At 36.5% G+C, this 23,195-nt stretch overlaps 1 non-coding gene across 1 annotated transcript; it reads left to right on the top strand.

Moving 5' to 3' along the window:
- The first annotated feature begins 20,750 nt into the window (after positions 1-20,750).
- On the top strand, positions 20,751-20,857 carry LOC141662904 (small nucleolar RNA R71). The gene has a single exon (XR_012551006.1). It is a non-coding gene; the product is annotated as a small nucleolar RNA R71 (small nucleolar RNA).
- The last annotated feature ends 2,338 nt before the right edge of the window (positions 20,858-23,195 follow it).

The raw sequence follows: 23,195 nt of genomic DNA, 5'->3' as shown, positions 1-23,195 counted from the left end.
GTGTTTTGATGGAATATTTGGCAAAGTATATGACAATCCTATTTTTTGAACGTTGGTCATATGTATTTTCTGAAAATGATCATTGAACCAAGCTTTGAATGTTGAACCGATTCTTGAATGCATGAATCCTAATTCTTGCGTGTATGATTATAATACGAATAACTACGAGTCGGGATTGTTATCGTTTGGGTAGGATCGGTATCGAGGATATGTCAAGCATACCTAGACGTCTAACATAAAATAGTTTGACCCTGTAGGTGCTAGTCGAATGACTCGAGAATTGACGTTGAACTAAAGATAACCTAGTAATTAGTCGACAAGCTCAGCGAGGTTCCAAGCAAATGACCTGAGTGTCAAAGTCGTATCCATGATAGTCCGATAGTAAGACGATAAAGTCGAGCGTCCGGGTTGATCCAAAATCAGTCAGTGATAGTTGTAAGCTCTGCAAGGCAAGTACCCCTGACCATTTTTTTATGGTTCAGTATATATGAATAGCTAATATTTTAATCTCGTGATGGTACAGAATTGTTTTAAGTTACGTATCCCCTGTAGTTGTAAATAATTATTTTCAAACCTATTTTGGGGAAAAGTAACTTCGAAAGGTACCTATCTCGAATGAAATGATTTGTGAAATAGATTTTCTATGTGTGTTGTTAAAATGAATGGTTTTGGAAATGAGATAGGTACAAGTGATTTTGAAAACTAGATAAACGATCAGATATGGGATACATTGGGGCCAGGGGGCCTATTGAGGTGGCGTAAGAGGCTAATTCGGTTACGAGCACTATATTACCGATTAGTCCAGCAGGTCAGAGACCTAGCTAGTCTCTGAGTTTCGGAACAAGTATATGTGATGGTAGTGGGAGCTGTCTGGTGTTGATAGCCTGATCAACTATCTTCACATATCCGTACGTATCTGATTTTTTCTTTATTATTTCCGTAACAGATCAAGTGATTTATACAGTGGATTTGGAAATGAAGATAGCATGCTAAAATTGGACTCTGGTATTTATACACAGGACACAACTGATGTTATTATTTTACAGAGCATTCTAGTTTTGAATATCTAGTTTATGTATGTTTTTACTTGATGTGCAGCAAATTATAATTTATGTTCCGATAATTGTTTTACCATAAATTGTTTTACTTTTTATTCATATATTGATACTGCTGAGCAATTGATTGTTCACCCTTGCAGAATGTTTTATATGTATTGCAGTTGCCTAGGAGATTCTTCCGTGGTAGTCAGGACAGAGTTACAGTTCCTCCCGTGTCAAGCTCCTCTGAGGCAGTTGTGTTAGACCAAAGTTGGTCTGTTGAGTTGCTGTAATAAGATAGTATTGTCAGGATTGTCTCTGGTAAGTTAGTTTTGTGATGATTGTAACCTAAATCATACTTAAACCTGGAAAAGGTCTTGGTAAAGGTGTCGTGGTTATGTATAATTCGTGATTTAGATTATATTATGTTTAATATTTTGGTTGCTGATGACGTCAACTCCTAACCCCGGGGTTGAGGCCGTCACAATATTGGCCTATTATGACCACGAATCTGGTCCGACCACGAATCTGGTCCATCTTTAAAAATAATCCAATTCCAGAATAAAAATGTGATAAGCAATGTAAATCAATAGTTTAATCATAAACAACATTTATCTCGAAGCATAGGATGATATGTAATTCCGTGAAGGTATAACAAGGAAATCATAAAGGTTGGGATCTATCAAGGTAAGAATCAGAAGGCAGAATACCCAAAGGTTCAAGAGTTACAAGAATTGGTCTTCTGTTATACAGGATGGAAGGGTTGATATGTTAGGAAATTTCGTATCAAGAATCAATATATGGTAGATATGTATTTATGAAGTAGTATCGTATAGGTGTGGTTCGTATTTAAGAATTCAACAATCAATGATTTACAAGATATCAGGCTTGCGGCTCAAGATCATTAAGAATCTGGGTTTAGGGTTAAGTACTTCAAAGTACTTGCAATATTAAACAAGGACTATTTAGAATAACATAATGAAGAGAGTTCAAAGGTACTTGCAATATATCACAAGAAAGAGCAGAAGCACTTTCAATATAATCAAGAAGATAGGAACACTTTCCTTATCAATTCACCTTTACTTTATTCGTACTCGACTACTGGTATTCACTCGTCAACCACTTGCTTTACCTTTCTACGTCTCATTTCCTCTGTTAAACATCACATGTACTTATCAATATGCATTCTCATCTCATTCTAATTGTTACAAGCTTCTATCTACCCTTCATTTTACCATGCACATATAGTCATATTATACATCAATCAGATCACATATAGCAAGTAGCACGTAAGATATTCAATCAAAATAATTTTTCAAAGAAGACTTAGGTTTAAAATGATTTTCCAGGTATTATATACGAATTTTTTAACATTTTTCGGAATTTAAACGGGACTCTGAATCATTTTATAATTAAATAGTAGGGTTCGAAAACCTGAATCTGACTTTAAAATAATTTTATAATAATTATCGAGCTTTGAAAATAATTTTAAATGATATTATAAAGCTCAAACTATTTTTTGGAATTTTTAAATCAAAAATAAATAATTAAATATAATTATTAAATCAATAAAAATTAATTAATAATTAATTAAATTAATTAATCAATTAATAATTAATTAATCGATTAATTAAAATAATTAAAAACTAAATAAAATTAATTAATAAAATAATTTTGATTTATTTTTGAATAAATCAATAATTAAAACAATTATCTGAATTTAAAATAATTAAATAAACATTTTATCAATTTAAAATAAATGAAAATATAATTTTTGAAAACAAAATCCCATTTTTGTAAATTTTAAAACTACAATACAGGATTTTATAATTTTGTAAACTTCAGGTGGGAAGTGTAATTCCCCCCCCACCATCTTCCCCAGCGAAGCCCCGCCGTCCGCCGCCGGCTTGTCGCCTTTAACGGCGTCTAGAGCTTTCCGGCCACCTCTAATCGAGCCCAGAAATTGAACAGATTAACAAGAAACAAAGCTCTTGTTCCTACAAATTCATCTGCAGAGTCAAAATTACTGAAAAACCAACGAATCGAACGGAGTGTTTAATTGAAAATCCGCTGCCGCCGGAGTTCATTTTCCCGGCCAACACCAACAAAGAATCGTCCGTTCACAAGCTATATACCAATTGAATCGTTTTTCAACGATCTACAATTTGGTGTAATCAATTTTAACTTATAATCCCAAACAAAAAATACCCAAATTTCAATTAAGAACATTCAAAGCTATAAACCCTAATTTTAAAATCCGAGAATCAAACATCAATTTGGACATGTTATTGAACTCTAAATTAGTCATATAATACACCAAAATGACCAGCAAGAAAAGATCTACATGATTATTCCATCAAATCACGTCAAAAAAATCAAGAACAAAATTTCATAATTCAATCTCTAAATAATTCGAATTAAAACAATTAAATAAGAAAAATACCTTGAATTCTGCATAAAGATGGATGGTTGATTCAGAAATGTAATTCTGAAGCATATATAACTCCTAAAAAAGATGTTTTTTCACAATGGAGACTAAGGAGAAGACGGAGAGAAGACCTAGGAGCACAAATACAATGAAGGAGAAGAAAAGATTATTTTTACTTGTGAGTCTTTGATTGAGTTGTAATCTTGGATGCTTGTTTTCTTATTTGTTGAACCTGTTACTCTTGTTAATGTACTTTGATTATTTATTCAGTTTATAAAGACGTAGCTTATTATATCATGTTTTCATCGGAACCTACGGTGATGATGAGTTCGGTTATGAACTAATCATTATCGTGGGGTTCTAACGGATTTACTTATGGATTTCAATAGTTAATTTGTTTCGATATCTTAGTGTGTGGTGATTGTATGATCTCCTAGTATTGGTTGTGTTTATTCGTCTTATGAGCGTCGCAAACTTATAAGATAGTGTAGCGACAGTGAATGTAGAGGTTTAGAACTTGCCATGCTAACATAGGTTCATGTATTTGTTATGCATGATTCGTAGGTAATTTTAACCATCTTACTGGCCCTATGTAATTATGATAGATAACTTGCACATTAAACCTTTATGTTGTCAAATTCTATAGACATATAGGGTCTCAACATATTTCGTATCTATTCAGCTTCTATCTCTTTTGTGGATGTCTGGTAGTAGGGTATTCGTACAACGAAAGTTGGCGTTTACTAATTTCATGATATCTGATTAGTTGTCATCACCATTGCATGCTAAGGTTAAGAACAATGACTTTGAATGAAGTAGTAATGAAGTTAGAATCCCATGTTTGTCTCATATAGTTAATTCAACCCTTTTAATCTCTTAGTTATTTGAATGTTAGTTTATTCTTATTTTAATCAAAACCAATTTGCTACTTGTCTTAGCATTGAACGAGCCATATCATTGTTGCATAAGTGCATAGATTGAAGTTATCCTAAACCAGTCTCTGTGGGAACGAACTAGAAAGAATTATGTATTACTTGTGAACGCGTATACTTGCATGAAAATTTAGCGCGTGTTTTCGTCCTAACATCAACCCCTTTTCATTTTCCCACGAGGGGGATGGTGCCGCTTGTGGTTGTTGTGCACGTGTATTGTTATTGTCCCTGTTGCCTTGGTTCGATTATTTCTGATGTGAATTTTTATATTTTCTGTAGGAAATTATTTGAGTAAATTTCATGATATAAATAATTGTGTGCGGGAAATTAATTTAATCGGTGAAGTTCGTATGGAAACCCGAATTAATCGGGCACCGATGACTTTTTCCACCGTTAGCGATGAGTCTCGACGAGCTGATGGTGGACGGTGATGATTTATTATGAGTCCTACAATTATAAAAATAATATTTAGTTCGTAACTTTATTTTTTCGGAACGTAAAATAGTAGTCTTATATTAAAGTTGTATCGGTGATTGGGTTGTGGAATTGGATTAATTGTGATTGTTGTGTCGATATGATATCGACTGGTAGTCTGATAAATAGAGGAAACGTTGTCCGATTTCCAAGAAATTAATTTCGGAAATACGGGAACGTATATAACTATACAATTATAAATATTATACGAAATCTACATGCGTTTCGTGATGAAATACTTTGTAAAATATTCGACAACCCTATTTTCTGAAACGACAGTTATACGTATTTTCCGAAAAAAGTCACCGAACCGAGTTTTGAGTATGTAGACCCTAGCTGTTATGTGTATTATAATATTATGTATAAATACGAGTCGGGATTTGATATCATACGGGTAGAGTTTCTAGGGAGCATAACTAGTCATCTAACATAAGGTATTTCGGTTATGTAGGTTCTAGTCGAAAGCCCCGAGTGTTGAAGTCGGTCTAAAGTCAACCCAATGTTTAGTCGATAAAGTGTAGTAAGGCAAGTAACTCTGACCATATCTTTTATGGTTCAGTAATATATGAATAACTATTGATTTAAATTTCATATCGGAACATAACATTTTAAGTTATGTATCCCCTGTTATTAAAAATGTTTTTGTTTATATTATGTTTTGGGGAAAAGTAACTTCTGAAAATGCCTATCTTTAAACTGTGAATAATATAGGAAAGGTTTTGAAGTGTGCCGTGATAAAATTGTTTTGAAAAGAGATAGGTATAAGTGGTTTTGAAAACTGAATAAAATGGATCAGATATTGGATGGAATTGCGTAACTGGTCCGTAACGGCCCAGCGCGGTGCCGTAAGTGGCTAAGTCGGTTGCATGCCCTATTTAAACCGCTTAGTCTAGCATGACAGAGACCTGGCTAGTCTCTAAGTTTCAGAACAGGTTTTATGGTGTGACAGACTGATCAGTTGTCACTAGGTTTCGTCCAATATATATATATATATATATATATATATATCTGATTTTGGTTTTGTGGTTCCCGTAAGGGAATAGATGGTTTTGTGGTTCCTGTAATGAAACAGATGGTTTTGTGATTCTTGTCATGAGATAGATGATTTGAAAATGAAAATAGCACGCTAAAATTTGAATCTGATATTTTACACATCACACGACTGATATTATATTTTACAGAGCATGCGAGTTGTTGATATCCAATTTATACCTGTTTTACTTGTTTTCATAAATGATTTATGATTTCTGTTCCTATAACTGTTTATCATAAAATGCTTTACTCTGTTATTCATATATTGGTACTGCTGAGTAATTGATTGCTCACCCTTGCAAAATGTTTGATATATATATATAAATATAAATATCACAGATGCCTAAGAGACCTATTCGTCATAGCCAGGGCAGAGTTCCAGCTCCTCCTCTATCAGGTTCATATGAGGTAGTTACATCAGACCTGATGTGGGTCTGTTGAGTTGCTATAACAAGATAGTTATGTTATATTTGTTTAAATAAATTTGGTGCTCGCAAGGGTTGGCTCAGTTGGTTAAAGAGGGGATAACTATCCTCTTGGTCATAGGTTCAAATCCCTTGAGAGGAGAATTTATGATTATGCCTCCTGAGTCAGAGCCTGTCGCTTAAATACGGCTTACCTTGGTTCACGTGGTTTGCAGGCTATTGCATGAGTCCATAGGGTTTACCCAGTGTGCAGCCAAAGGGTAGCGGCTGCGGGTTACCTGCGATAAAAAAAATTGGTGTTGTCATAGATAAGTAGCCTAAATCATACTTAAACCTGAAAAAGATCTTGGTAAGGGGGTCGTGTTTATGTAATAATAATAATTTTGGTTGTATTATATTTATGGTTTGTTGTTGATCGTGACATCAACTCCTGATCCCAGGGTTGAGTTCGTCACATTAATTCTCACCGGAAGGTTAAATTTAAAACAGGCAAGTATGAGCGAAAGAAATGCTCAACAAGTTCAATATAACATATATATGATCTTTTTATATAAAAACCCACATCTGCAATGGAGCAGAACATTTATAACAACAATTGCTGAATCATAAAAATTAGTTAAGGAATCCACAATTATTTCCTTAACCATATTCATAACCCTTTTTATATTTTTGAGCGAAAATGATTTAGCAATAATTTGAATCCCATTAAGGATCAAAAATTGTAAAACAGTGTTTACGGGAATATCATAAACAACAATTTGAAACAGTAATTATGGATTGAATCATAAATTTAATTCAAAACCCCACTTTTGACTTTAATATTCAGTTTGATGTCAACGTCAAATTAGATATCAATACTAATCTTAGATGTCACACCATACCAGTACTGATGTATTAAAGTCAACATCAATCATATTTATTATACCACTTTTTAATATTAATAGAAAATTTAAATATCAACATCAATCAGATCTGAATCATAATTGTATCTCATATTTCATCCAAAGCAGAAATATTTGATAAATCATTTATTTATGATTATCAAAAATAATATAGCAATTTTGATTTCAGCAGTAATTTAGATTGGAACCAATTATAAACTATGAAGATCCTGATGATCAGTCCTGAAACAACACCATTATCCTGCAGCCATACCGTAAATATAGGGCATTGGTATCCTGCAGCCATACCGTAAATATAAGACATCCCAAAAGTCATAATCACCTTGCAAGATATTACACTTTCATATAATAGCTCACGCTGGACCGTTGTCTCGGCCACTTACGCTGTAACTAGTAACCATCCAATGTTAAAATAATTTATGAAAGGAGCCGAATCAAACGACATCCTTAATAATTTAAATTCCCTCATTTCACTTGGGCAGAAATCATTCTAAAACAAAATGGTTTTTCTCGAAATCTAAAACATTTATAAATCCAGTATTTGGATAAGTAAAAACATTTAACTATTCTGAACATAGGATAGTAGAAGAATACTTCCAAAATCTGAATTGAACATTTTGATATGTAAAATATTTATTATTCTGGAAGTAGAATAGGTAAAAAATACTTGCATAATTATAACTAAGAAGTTGATATGTAAAATATTAAACTATTCTAGTTTGATATGTATAACATTAAACTATTCTGGAATTAGAATAGTATAGGAAAGCTTGCCTTTGGTTTTTAGAAGTTAGTCACACTCGCAGTAACACAACCATTCTATCATTCTCTCTTAAGACATCACTGTTTGTTATTGTACTAATCATTTGATATGTCGCTTCTGCAATGGTCGCAAGCCTAATACCCGACACTAATCCATTTCACTCTTTCGAATGTCTGGTTTTGATCGTCTTGAACGACCCACATCTATAATTAAAATATACACTTTAACCGTTTACACGATAATTATCACACGAACTGCGCATCAAAACTCTATTGTATATATATACGATAGCCCACACATAATTACAACAATCAAACACAAGATTCTTGACCCACTAATGTATGTAATTCACATAGCACGTAAACACACAATTTATGTATCACATAATTCATATAACATATGATTCATTTAGTCAAAAGATAGGTCTCGATAATTTTAAATGGAAATCGGGTCAAAATATGACTTTTCAGTCAATACGCGACTCATAAATATTTACAAAATGAGCGACCTTATTATACAAAAGAATTTATGTCTCGAAAGTATTTTTAATAGAAGTAAAATATTTTTCTGAGTCTAGACGCGTTCGTTTTGTATTAAACGGACAAACAGTTAATTTATTATGACTAAAATAAGAATAATCAATATCAAATAATTATTAAATACCACTCTATATTTTAAAAGCTCAAAATAATTTTAAAATATTATTTGGCTTAATTTATAAATAATTTTATTACATTTAACTATTTATAAATAAAATTAATCGATTAAATGAATCGTTCAATTAAATGATTAACAATCAACTAAAATAAATTATATATAATCAAATCAAATCTTGATTTTCCAAAAATAATAAAATTAAATTTTCCGGAATTGAAAAAATTTAGTTAACTATTAAAATAATCAACCAAATTAATTTTGAATAAATAAATAATTTTTTGGAATTTAAAGAGATTTTTGAATTTGGGTTTTCTTTTTTAAAAAATTAACAGAAACGGATTAAAGGGTTAGAGTTTGGGGCAGCCGGAGTTCATGAAGAACTCGACCGGAAATTGGAGATCAATCCCAGAAACCGACGAGTTTCTTCGACTCCCGGTGAGCCTCAGTCACGACCTAACGTCTCAGTTTTTGTGTGGTTTTTCATCCAAAACCGTCTGACACAAACGATGAATAGGTCATCGATTCCGGCTAAGAATAAGCAAAATCCGGCGAGCTTGATTATATTATCCGCCAACCATCGATTTTCCAAAAAAACATCACCAAATTTAACACCTTATAACTCAAATCAATTCTGAGAATCATATGAACACAATTATATAAATAAAACAAACCATCATAATATGGATAATCTGGAAAATCAAAAATTAAAAATACTTAAAACTATGAACTCGACCAAATCATTTCGGCAATAGAACGAATATATAAATAGCATAATTCGACATCTAGAACAACCAAAACAACTCAGATATCCAAAACTAAAATCTAAGAAAATTGACGAACACTGATTTTAACAAATAATCAACCTCTGTTGATGATGTTGGTAGGAATAGAAGGCTCTCGTCAAGGGCTTTAATTTGGTATATAGAGCGTCACCAACGGTCAAGTAAATCTTCAGATATCTGGATCTGAATATGAAGAACGGATTGGACTCTATGGAAGCTATCTGAAAATTTGATAATATCTGAAATAATTTTGATTTTTGTGAAATTAAAAATCCTATTTTTGGCTATTTATACTTATAGAAAATAGCACCTTATGACTTACTAACCGATGTTTCGATCTTGCAATTACAATAACTTGCCCGAAAATAATAATTTATGGGGAATAATTTTTAAAATAATATTTTTAGATAAATAAAAAATATATACCAACATTCTCTAAAAATTATGAATATTCCAAAAATACGAAAATATAGAATATTCGAATTATTTCTGATTTTATAAAAATAAAAGTACAAAATATGTGGGCTTTGACGTCCCGGTTGGGTCCCGGCCCGATAACTATTCATAAAATTGAAATATTTTCTATATTTTTAGATAAATAAAAAATATATACCAACATTCTCTAAAAATTACGAATATTCCAAAAATGCGAAAATATAGAATATTCGAATTATTTCTGATTTTATAAAAATAAAAGTACAAAATATGTGGGCTTTGACGTCCCGGTTGGGTCCCGGCCCGATAACTATTCATAAAATTGAAATATTTTCTATATTTTTAGATAAATAAAAAATATATACCAACATTCTCTAAAAGTTACGAATATTCCAAAAATGCGAAAATATAGAATATTCGAATTATTTCTGATTTTATAAAAATAAAAGTACAAAATATATGGGCTTTGACGTCCCGGTTGGGTCCCGGCCCGATAACTATTCATAAAATTGAAATATTTTCTATATTTTTAGATAAATAAAAAATATATACCAACATTCTCTAAAAATTACGAATATTCCAAAAATGCGAAAATATAGAATATTCGAATTATTTCTGATTTTATAAAAATAAAAGTACAAAATATGTGGGCTTTGACGTCCCGGTTGGGTCCCGGCCCGATAACTATTCATAAAATTGAAATATTTTCTGAATTAACAATAAACCCCGAATATATATAAAATATGGAAATGCACGCACAAAACATGTACCATGTAATAAACGCACTTTGACACACATCCAAATTGCTTGTAATTTCATACAACTTCATTTTAAACACATAACAAATATCCGAAAAATACTATGGTCCTTACTGGACCACATACAAATCCACTGCATGTTAAATCATGGCCAGCAACAATTTAAATAATAATTAACACATAATAATTCATTTAGCACGTTACTAAATAGCTGTAAAATATTTTTTTTGAATATTTTCGCAACTCACCTGCTATTTTGGATTATTCCTGATACGATACCACATATAATTTTTGACGCAGATAAAGTATCCGCTTGATCCAAAAATGTAGCGCCCCAAAATCCGGGGTCAGAGATCTAGGAGGCCATGCCATCTTAAATCATGTATAACACTTATCTCATACAACATTATATAAATACTTACACCTTTATGACCCCCCCCCCCCCACTTATCCACACACACACATATTTACAGGTTATTGTCTTGCAAAAGAACAATTCATTATCAGAGTTATTATATCCACATAGTGATAATTATTACAGACCAAAAGTAATTAAGCCTTACCACGGGTGTAACCTTTATTTAAGGTTAGATCGGCGGCCAAATATACATTTCTTCATTATTACCTTACATAAGTCATACTTCTAAATAAGCCGGACTAAAAACAACTGAAAATCAATCCAGCTTATACGGTCTACCTGGGGTACTGCACCGAACATCCTTCAGAATAGTCGGTCATTTCCTACCTATTTCCTGGCCGTGAGTTTTATGATAGGCATCTTGATTCACTGTTGTGTTGCGTTATTTTAATAAAATAGGTGTGAGCTATAATTCCAGGGATAATAAAGTACAGTATGAAAAGACTGTATAAGAAATTCATATCTAATTCCGTATATGATATATATGTTTGTTTAATATAGTTTTTATAGGTGATACACACCTCCTTTCAAAACAATTCTTTTATTGACTTATTAGTCTGCAAATACCTTAATGGTAAACCCATCACCTAGGGTTGGGTTACGGTATTGCATCTCAATTTCATTTCGAAGAATAGGACATTCACCGGAGCCTTCGAAAAATGATTATCAGTCGTATGACGGTAAATATTTATTGTTCTCTACATGTAGAAGGATGACTTCCTTACTCCCGGTTATCATCCTTGCCGCATTTGGGCATATTGTGTGTGGCTCAACATCCAGGCTTTCCACATACTTCTGTTAGGGCGGAAACACGCGCTAATAACACACACAAGTATACGCGTTCGCAAGTAATATAGAATACTTTCTAGTTCGTTCTCACAGAGACTCAGACTAATTATGTTTAATTAAACTCACTCACCAATGTATGATTACTTCTCAATGTTAAGACAATAACACTTAGATTCGTTAACTATTTATCAACTACAATTAACTACTAAATTAACCACTTAATTAACAATTCGAATTAACAATATTAAAACACTCATGAGATCACAACTTCATTACTACTTCCTTCAATAGTTATTGTTATTACCCTTAGCATGCAACATCAATGATATTAATCGAATAACACGAAACTGATATAAGCCAACTTTCATTGTACTAATACCATTCTACCAAACATCCACAATTAAGATAGAAATTGAATAGACATCAATTATGTTGAGTCCCTATATGTCTATAGAAATTGACAACATAATGACTTAAGCACAAGTTATTCCTTTTGATTACACAGGGCGAATAAAACGGTTAGAGTTACCCACTAATCATGCAACATCATACATGAACCTATGCTGGCATGGCAAGTTCTAAATCTCGAGATCCACCGTCGCTTCACAAGAGATTAACACCCTATCTTATATGTTCGCGACGCACATAAGATGAATACGCACAACCAATACTAGATATCATACAATCATCACACACTAAGGTATTAAACAACTAACTAAAGAATTCCATAGTAAATCCGTTATGACCCCATGATCACGATTAACCCATGATAGCACTTATCGTCATCATGGGTTCATATGAAAACATGATAAATAAACACAAGAGAATAATAACTAAACTAATTATATTAAACCAGAGTACGTCACAAGAGTAACTAGGTTCAATGCAAGAAAACTAGCATCCAACGTTACAACGAAATAAAGAATCACAAGAAAATACGCTTCCTCTTCGTTGCGGTGTGCTAAAACGGTCTTCTTCCTTATCTCCTTCTCTCCTTGCTTAATACAACGATCCAACACAGGTGAAACGTCTCTGAATCTACTTATATAGAAGTCCCATAAAACTCAGATTACACAGAAGTTGGAAGCCAAACAGAAATAGAAGTCTAAAATAATTTATCTAATTTCCCGACCCTGCGCGGCCGCTCAGCATAGCTGAGCGGGCGCTCAGCTTCCTGCGCGATCGCTCAGCATAGCTGAGCGGGCGCTCAGACCCCTACTGGAGTTTTTCTGAGTTTGCTCCGTTTCTTCGCTGTAATCTGCTCCTCTCTTCCCTCTCGCAATGCTAGACACATGCCAAGGCTTATTCTTGATGATTACTCTCCTGAAATGCAACTAATACCCTGAAATGCACAAACACTAGAAAAATGCATCAAATACACAAAATACTTGACTTCAAGACACCAATTTAAGCTATTTTAAGACGTTCTAAGTGGTACAAAATGTCACTTATCACACCCCCAAACTTAAATCGATGTTTGTCCTCAAGCGTCACAGACTCAAAAACAAATAAAAACATGCATGAATGCAATCTATGTGAAATGCAGCGATCCCCCTTACTACGAACAAACCAAACAACTTACAACATCTCAATAAATGCAAATAGGCGACTAAAGAGATATCAAATCATGCAAACGAACATACAGCCAAAAACGTGGTGTGTGCAGATGCTTAATAGATATGCTTCGGAACTAAATCAATTATTATGACTCAACTGTCATCAAAGCAATCATATGACTGTACAAAGAATAAAAATTTTAGGCACAAAGTGACTTATAACACTACAAGAATTCTGGAGCTTATTACGGAATCATGCTTTTTATTCTCAACAGCAATGCTTATTTGACCGTGCAATGAGTGAGGTCCACAAAAGACTTATACAATGGTATCCATGTAGCGAGCGTTAGGTTAGCGGATCCCAGACTCTAAAAGCCTTAGGTCACTAGGCATAAAGTCCCCCAAGAACTTAATAACTCGAATACCAAAGAGCCCACTCGTGATCAATTATGCATAAACACATACTTTTTTTTTCTTTTTCCATATTTTTTTCTCTTTTTTTTTCTTTTTTCAATATTTCTGAGCAAGTGCGTTTCGCTCCATCTTGCTCAACCCTAGACTACTCGCATAACATACGAGCCGACTACTAGCCATTTGATGCCTAGCCATACTTAGCAACGAATTCCATTTTTTTACTCCATTTTTTCTTTTTCATGCCTTTATCACTAAGAACTTATTATAAAATTCTAAGCATAATAAATAGATTAACCTCGAAAACAATCAGATCATAACAACAATCTAGTCCTTAAGCATTCTCTAAGACTTAGTGAAAATACAAGTGCTTCTAGCATGCATATCAACCTACACAACTCAACATCACTTTAACGCCATCACTACAACACTCGCATCAACATCACAAATCAGTCGGTAAATCATCGCAAAAGGGATCATGGCATATACATGAGCTACATGACATGATAAACAAATAAAGCTATATAAAAAAAACTATATGGCAAAAATTATGCACTATATGAACTAACTATCATGAATATGCAGCTATATGACACACACACAAAATATTCCTTAACTACCACCCCCAAACTTAAAATCTTCAATGTCCCCAGTGAAGGTAGTAGAAAGGAACACAGGGTATACCTACTCGGAGTCATCATCATCATCATCACCCTCAGTGGGTATAGTATCAGGCGGCGGATATGCAGAGTCCTCACCAAAAACTGGCCACTGGATGTCAGCTCCAAGGCCTCGAAAAGCAGTCCCTAGCGCAAGGGTGAGCTCCTGAGCAAACCTGCTCTGCGTCTCGTACATAGCATCCATCCTCCGCGACAGCCTCCTATACTGGGCATCAGCCATCCCAGCACCCTCCTGAGCTCTCGAAGAACCAGCCTCATCACGCCTTGGCCTCGCCATAGTAGCACATCATGCTGGACGCCCTCCTAGAAGACGATAACTCAGCCCATGCTCCTCGGGCTCACCACCGTTCCACTCCTGCATCTCATTCAGAGTCTCGGAATCAATAGGAGCGGCCGACAACTGCAACTGCTCATGAGACGACCAATTCACTCCCACTGCTCGGCAAAGCTTCGTAACCGTGGATGCATAAGGGATGTTCATGTGCTTAGCTCCCCTCAAAAACTTCATAATCCATTGGTAGATGAACTCACCAAGGTCCACATAGTACTTCTCATTCAAAATTCCCCACAACAACTGTGCTCTCTCAACTGTGACCTCATGTGCATGTGAAGATGGCAGAATATTAGCACAAATAAATGCATTCCATGCACGGGCATACCTGTTCATTGTGACCGCCGAAAAGAGACGATACTCATTAGTTCCAGTCTTGAAGGTCCACACTGTGCCCTGCCTACAGAGAGTAGCACAAATCAAATCCAAGTCAAAATCCTCAGCAGTTTTCTCGTTCCAGTTCTACTCCGTGGGTTTCCTCTCTCGCTGCCCAATCACACGGCGAATCGCCGCTGGGTGATAATCAACCGTCATCCCCCGGACCACAGAAAACCCATTTTTCTCGGCCTTCACGTTCATATAGAACTCACGAACCACGCTCATAGGCACTGCTTCAGGAGACTCACAGAAAGTTATCCACCCCTTCTCTGCAATCATAGGTAGCAACTCACCATCCCTCCCCGATGGCAAAAATCCTCTCTCCTTCAGAATTGGCTTCCCCAAAAGCCTAGTGTACTCCTCCTCCGCAGCCCTGTCATTCAACCGAGGCCTCGCAGCAGTACCCCTTGAAGAATCAGCCGTAGGGACTGTGCTGCTGCTATCGATAGTTCTTGCTCTCTTGGGTGCCATTGAATCTGAATAAAAGTGCTTGAGAACTGTGTTTTTGTGTTTGGGAGAGAGTTAGAGTGTAGAAGTTGTATGGGAGATATGTGGGATAGGTGTATGTATATATAGGGATTGGATTAGGTTAGAATTTGAATAGGAGTGGGTTTATGGGTAAAAATCATGGGGAAATGGAGAATAGGTCGTGGGTTTTATGGCTGAATTTTGTGTTTTATTTTTCTGAATTTTTTTATATTTTTTTCTGATTTTTTTTGTGGTTTTGGATAGATTATTAACTTCTAAGGGTTCCTGTAACAACAAATCATGGGTTGCCTCCCACGCAGCGCTTCTTTTTCGTTAGTAGCTTGACGTTACGTACCTTCTTCAAGTTGACAACAAAACGGCACTAACCACTTCTCGGTTTGCCGTGTCTCCATAGTAGTGCTTCGAACGCTGACCATTAACCTTGAATGCTTGGTCCGGATCATTCTCAAAAATCTCCACCGCTCCATGTGGAAACACAGTTTTGACAATAAAAGGCCCAGACCACCTTGATTTTAACTTCCCGGGAAAAATTTGGAGACGAGAGTTAAATAAAAGAACTTGTTGCCCCGGTACGAATAACTTAAGATGTAGCTTCCTATCGTGCCACCTCTTTACCTTTTCCTTGTACATTTTGTTGTTCTCGTACGCTTGGAGCCGAAATTCATCAAGTTCATTAAGCTGAAGCATTCTCTTCTTACCAGCTGCATCTAGATCCAGGTTCAACTTTTTCAACGCCCAATAGGCCTTATGCTCAAGCTCCGCAGGTAAATGAAATCCCTTACCATACACCAGTTGAAACGGGGACATACCAAGTGGAGTTTTATATGCTGTCATGTAAGCCCAAACAGCTTCATCGAGCTTTAAAGACCAATCCTTCCTTAATGGACAAACAACCTTCTCTAGAATGCGCTTGATCTCTCTGTTAGACACTTCTGCTTGACCATTTGTTTGTGGATGATAGGCAGTAGCAACTCGATGATTCACATTAAAATGCTGCATCATAAAAGTGAACTTACGGTTGCAGAAATGCGACCCTTCATCACTTATGATTACCCGAGGCATTCCAAACCTTGTGAAGATCTACTTATGAAGAAAATTTAACACTGCCTTTGCATCATTTGTCGGTAGAGCTTTGACTTCCACTCATTTTGAGACATAATCGACTACCAGCAAGATGTACTGATTGTTGCAGGATGAGACAAAAGGCCCCATGAAATTGTTTCCCCAAACATCAAAGACCTCGACTTCAAGCATCACATTTAACGGCATTTCATCCTTTCTCGTCAAATTTCCCACTCGTTGGCAACGATCACACCTTAAAACAAACTGATGAGCATCCTTAAACAAAGTAGGCCAGAAAAAACCTGCTTGCAGAATACGAGCTGCCGTCTTCTCACCACCATAGTGTCCACCATAAACTGTGGAGTGGCAGTCTCGTAATATCCCCTCCGTCTCACAGAACGGGATACATCTCCTGATGATCTGGTCAGCTCCCTGTCTAAACAAGTATGGTTCATCCCACATATACCACTTCACCTCATGCAGAAACTTCTTCTTTTGAGCTGAGGTCAAATTAGGATGTAAAATATTGCTGACAAGATAGTTTACAATATCGGCAAACCATGGCTCTTCCTCCTGAACTACGAACAACTGCTCATCCGAAAAAGACTCGTTGATCAATGTCTTATCCTGTGAAGTAGACTCGGGATTCTCCAATCTAGAGAGATGGTCAGCTACTTGATTCTCAGTACCTTTCTGATCCTTGATCTCTAACTCAAATTCCTGTAGTAAGAGCACCCAATGAATGAGTCTCGGCTTTGAATCCTTCTTGGAAACCAAATAGCGAATAGCCGCATGATCAGTGAATACTGTCACTTTTGTCCCAAGCTGATAAGATCGAAATTTCTCGAAACCAAAGACTATAGCCAAGAGCTCATTCTCAGTAGTGGTGTAGTTCATTTGGGCCCCGTTTAAGGTCTTGCTAGCATAGTAGACCACATGAAAGAGATTATTCTTGCGCTGCCCAAGAACTGCGCCTACCGCATAATCACTCGCATCACACATCATCTCAAAAGGCTCTGTCCAATCCGGTGTTGTAATAACTAGCGCAGTGATTAAACTCTTCTTGAGAGTCTCGAATGCCGTCAAACAATCATCATCAAATTTGAAAGGCATATCTTTCTCAAGCAAGTTGCACAGCGGCTTAGATATCTTCGAAAAGTCCTTGATGAACCACCGATAAAAACCCGTATGACCAAGAAAACTATGGATTCCTTTCACAGAAATAGGTGGTGGAAGATTTTCAATGACTCCCACCTTGGCTTTATCCACCTCAAGACCCTTGCTAGAGACCTTATGCCCAAGAATAATGCCTTCACGCACCATAAAATGACATTTTTCCCAATTGAGCACCAAATTAGTTTCCACACACCTTTTGAGCACGGCACGAAGATTATTCAAACATTCATCTTACGAATGTCCAAAGACGGAGAAGTCATCCATGAACACCTCAACATTATTTCCAATCATGTCAGAGAATATAGCCATCATACATCTCTGAAAAGTGGCTGGTGCGCCACATAACCCAAACGAAACTCTGCGAAAAGCAAATGTGCCAAATGGACAAGTGAAGGTAGTCTTTTCTTGATCCTCTGGTGCAATACAAATCTGATTATACCCTGAGTAACCATCCAGAAGACAATAATACTCATGACCAGCCAATCCGTCAAGCATCTGATCAATAAATGGAAGAGGGAAGTGATCCTTCCTCGTGGCCTTGTTCAACTTTCGGTAGTCCATGCATACTCTCCATCCTGTAACTGTTCGAGTGGGGATGAGCTCATTCTTCTCATTTGCTACCACAGTGATACCTCCTTTTTTAGGCACACATTGTATGGGGCTCACCCAAGAACTGTCAGAAATAAGATAAATGATGCCTGCATCCAGCCATTTCAGAATTTCTTTCTTCATCACCTCCTTCATGATAGGATTAAGTCTGCGTTGTTGCTCAACAGTTGGCTTACTACCCTCCTCTAGCAGAATCTTATGCATGCAATATGAAGGGCTGATCCCTTTGATGTCTGCTATGGTCCATCCAATAGCCGATTTGAATTCTCTCAAAATCCTTAAGAGCTTGTCCTTCTCACTACCTGAAAGGTCAGATGCAATAATAACAGGTAAAGTAGATGCATCACCTAAAAAAGCATACCTCAAATGTTCAGGTAATGGCTTAAGCTCCAAGGTCGGTGCTTCCTCAATTGATGGTTTGAGCTTTCCTTCAGCATTCTTGAGGTCAGAAGTACCAAGAGATTCAAACGGCATGTCTAGCTTTCGCCTCCAGGGAGAAGCATTAAGATATTGTAACTGCTCGTTGCCATCTTCATCATCACTGTCGAAATCCCCCACTAAAGCCTTTTTCTAATACATCAGACATTAGCATATGATCGAGTTCTGAAGTAACCGCAGAATCAATCACATCCACTTTTAAGTATTCCTCATCTTCTGTAGGGAATTTCATTGCTTTGAATACATTGAAGGTAATATCCTGATCCTGCACCCGCATAGTAAGTTCACCTTTCTACACATCTATCAAGGTACGACCAGTAGCCAAGAAAGGTCTTCCCAAAATTATGGGAATCTTCTTATCTTCCTTGAAATCCAGAATAACAAAGTCTGCAGGAAAGAAGAGCTTATCCACCTTGACTAGCACATCCTCCACTATGCCTCTTGGGTAAGTAATAGAACGATCAGCCAATTGTAGAGACATGTAGGTGGGTTTTGGATCAGGCAAATCCAACTTTTTAAAGATCGACAACGACATCAGATTGATGCTTGCTCCCAAATCACAAAGGCACTTGTCAAACGACAACTTGCCAATGGTGCAAGGAATGGTGAAGCTACCTGGTTCTTTAAGCTTTGGAGGTAACTTTTGCTGCAGCACAGCGCTGCATTCTTCCGTTAGAGCAACGGTCTCAAGGTCATCCAGTTTCACCTTCCTTGAAAGAATACTCTTCATAAACTTCGCATAACTAGGCATTTGCTCCAGAGCCTCAGCGAAAGGTATATTGATGTGAAGTTTCTTGAACACCTCCAGAAACTTACCGAACTGCTTATCCAGCTTTTGTTGTTGCAATCTCTTAGGGAAAGGTGGTGGAGGATAGAGCTATTTCTCCCTTGTATTACCCTCAGGAAGAGTGTGTTCAACAGTAGTCTTCCTCGGTTTCGCCACTTTTTCCTTTTGCTTAACTTCTTCATCTTTAACTTCAGCTTCTCCTTCTTTTGCCTTTTCAGCATCAGCAACTTTACCAGACCTTAAGGTAATAGCCTTGACTTGTTCTTTAGCTTCCTTCCTGCCTGGTACTTCCGTGTCACTGGGAAGTGTTCCAAGTTGATGATTGAGCACTGTATTGGCTATTTGACCGATTCGATTTTCCAAGGTCTTGATAGAAACCGCCTGACTCTTGCACAACAGCTTAAGTTCCTCAAAATCAGCACTAGTAGGTGCAGCTGCACTTCCCTGTTGAGGATATGATTGCCTTTGAGCATATTGCTGCGATTGCTGGAATCCGGGTGGATTGAACTATTTACTCACACCTTGCTGATATGGTGGCTGAATAGCATTCTGATTATTACCCCAGCTGAAGTTTGGATGATTTATGTTGTTAGGATGATACGTAGCTGACACAGGCTGCTGTTGTCGCTGATAATTGTTCACATACTGAACAGATTCGTTGACGAGAGAACACTGATTCATAGCATGAGAACCTGCACAAAGCTCACAGACCATAGCTATTTGATTGACTCCATAGGTAGCTAGAGAATCGACCTTCATAGACAGCGCTTGGAGCTGCGCTGCAATAGCGGTGGCTACATCGCTTCCAGAATACCTGCTACCTTCCCAGGCATCATCCTCTGAGTTGGGTTTTGATGCTAATTTGCAGCCATAGTCTCGATAACATTATAAGCCTCAGTATAGCTTTTGGCCATAAGGTGCCTCCAGCTGCTGCATCGAGCATGGGCCGAGATTGGGCCCCCAAACCATTATAGAAACCAGTGATCACCATCCAATCGGGCATTCCATGATGTGGACACTTTCTCAACATTTCCTTGTAGCATTCCCAAGCTTCGCACATAGATTCGGTAGGTTGTTGCGCAAACTGAGTAAGAGCACTCCTCATAGCAGCAGTCTTTGCCATTGGATAAAACTTCACCAGAAACTTTTATGCAAGATCTTGCCAAGTAGTGATGGACCCAGCTGGTTCAGAATGTAAACAGTCCTTAGCTTTGTCCCTCAGTGAGAATGGGAAAAGCCTCAGCTTGATAGCCTCATCAGTCACGCCATTATATTTGAAAGTACTGCAGATCTCGACAAAATTCCTTATGTGCATGTTAGGGTCTTTAGTCGCAGCACCTCCAAAAGAAACAGAATTCTGCACCATCTGAATAGTGCCCGGCTTGATTTCAAAAGTGTTAGCTTGAATAGCCGGAAGAATGCTTGACTGAATGTCATCAATTTTAGGCCGAGAAAAGTCCATAAGAGCTGGATCGGCCGGAATAATACGATCACCCATGATTACTGGTTCTTTCTGCTCACTTCCTGAATCTGAATCTTCAAAATCTATCTTCTCTGGAATATCAAGAACTTCGTCTATCTCCTCAGCTGTATCTAAAGTCCTCTTGCGAGTACGAGAACGAGTTTGCATAAACGCTCGCTAAAGTACCTGAAACACAACCGGAAATAATAAGTAACAAAAACGTCTTAATCACTGAGTCCTAACGACCAATGATGGTAAGTACATAAACTAAACAAATACGCCGAGTCCCCGGAAGCGGCGCCAAAAACTTGTTAGGGCGGAAACACGCGCTAATAACACATGCAAGTATACGCGTTCGCAAGTAATATAGAATACTTTTTAGTTCATTCCCACAGAGACTCAGACTAATTATGTTCAATTAAACTCACTCACCAATGTATGATTACTTCTCAATGTTAAGACAATAACACTTAGATTCGTTAACTATTTATCAACTACAATCAACTACTAAATTAACCACTTAATTAACAATTTGAATTAACAATATTAAAACACTCATGAGATCACAACTTCATTACTACTTCCTTCAATAGTTATTGTTATTACCCTTAGCATGCAACAGCGATGATATTAATAGAATAACACGAAACTGATATAAGCCAACTTTCATTGTACTAATACCATTCTACCAAACATCCACAATTAAGATAGAAGTTGAATATGCATCAATTATGTTGAGTCCCTATATGTCTATAGAAATTGACAACATAATGACTTAAGCACAAGTTATTCCTTTTGATTACACAGGGCGAATAAAACGGTTAGAGTTACCCACTAATCATGCAACATCATACATGAACCTATGCTAGCATGGTAAGTTCTAAATCTCGAGATCCACCGTCGCTTCATAAGAGATTAACACCCTATCTTATATGTTCGCGACGCACATAAGATGAATACGCACAACCAATACTAGATATCATACAATCATCACACACTAAGGTATTAAACAACTAATTAAAGAATTCCATAGTAAATCCGTTACGACCCCATGATCACGATTAGCCCATGATAGAACTTATCGTCATCATGGGTTCATATGAAAACATGATAAATAAATACAAGAGAATAATAACTAAACTAATTATATTAAACCAGAGTACGTCACAAGAGTAAATAGGTTCAAAGAAAGAAAACTAGCATCCAACGTTACAACGAAATAAAGAATCACAAGAAAATATGCTTCCTCTTCATTGCGGTGTGCTAAAACAGTCTTCTTCCTTATCTCCTTCTCTCCTTGCTTAATACAACGATCCAACACACGTGAAACATCTCTGAATCTACTTATACAGAAGTCCCATAAAACTCAGATTACACAGCAGTTGGAAGCCGAACAGAAATAGAAGTCTAAAATAATTTATCTAATTTCCTGACCCTGCGCGGTCGCTCAGCATAGCTGAGCGGGCGCTCAGCTTCCTGCGCGGCCGCTCAGTATAGCTGAGCGGGCACTCAGACCCCTACTGGATTTTTTCTGAGTTTGCTCCGTTTCTTCGCTGTAATCTGCTCCTCTCTTCCCTCTCGCAATGCTAGACACATGCCAAGGCTTATTCTTGATGATTACTCCCCCGAAATGCAACTAATACACTGAAATGCACAAACACTAGAAAAACGCATCAAATACACAAAATACTTGATTTCAAGACACTAATTTAAGCTATTTTAAGACGTTCTAAGTGGTATAAAATGCCACTTATCAACTTCACATGTTTACATGTGGCACACCAGTAGTCGCTCCAGTACATGAAGTACTAGAGTCTACCCCCTTCTTGTTATTTTAAGAATCTTATTATAAAAATGGAACTCGAATTATATCGAATTTCTTCAAGCATTTTGCTTGTTGATAGAAACAACTCATCTCATATATACTTTCGAGAATTTTCGTAGGAAGTACTAAGATAATGTGAGTTGAGCATTGTTAAGAGAT

Source organism: Apium graveolens, chromosome 5 (genome assembly GCF_009905375.1).
Source record: "Apium graveolens cultivar Ventura chromosome 5, ASM990537v1, whole genome shotgun sequence".
Lineage (NCBI taxonomy): Eukaryota > Viridiplantae > Streptophyta > Magnoliopsida > Apiales > Apiaceae > Apium > Apium graveolens.
The sequence above is the reverse complement of the archived record's forward strand: the minus strand, read 5'-3'. Positions and strand labels throughout refer to the sequence as shown.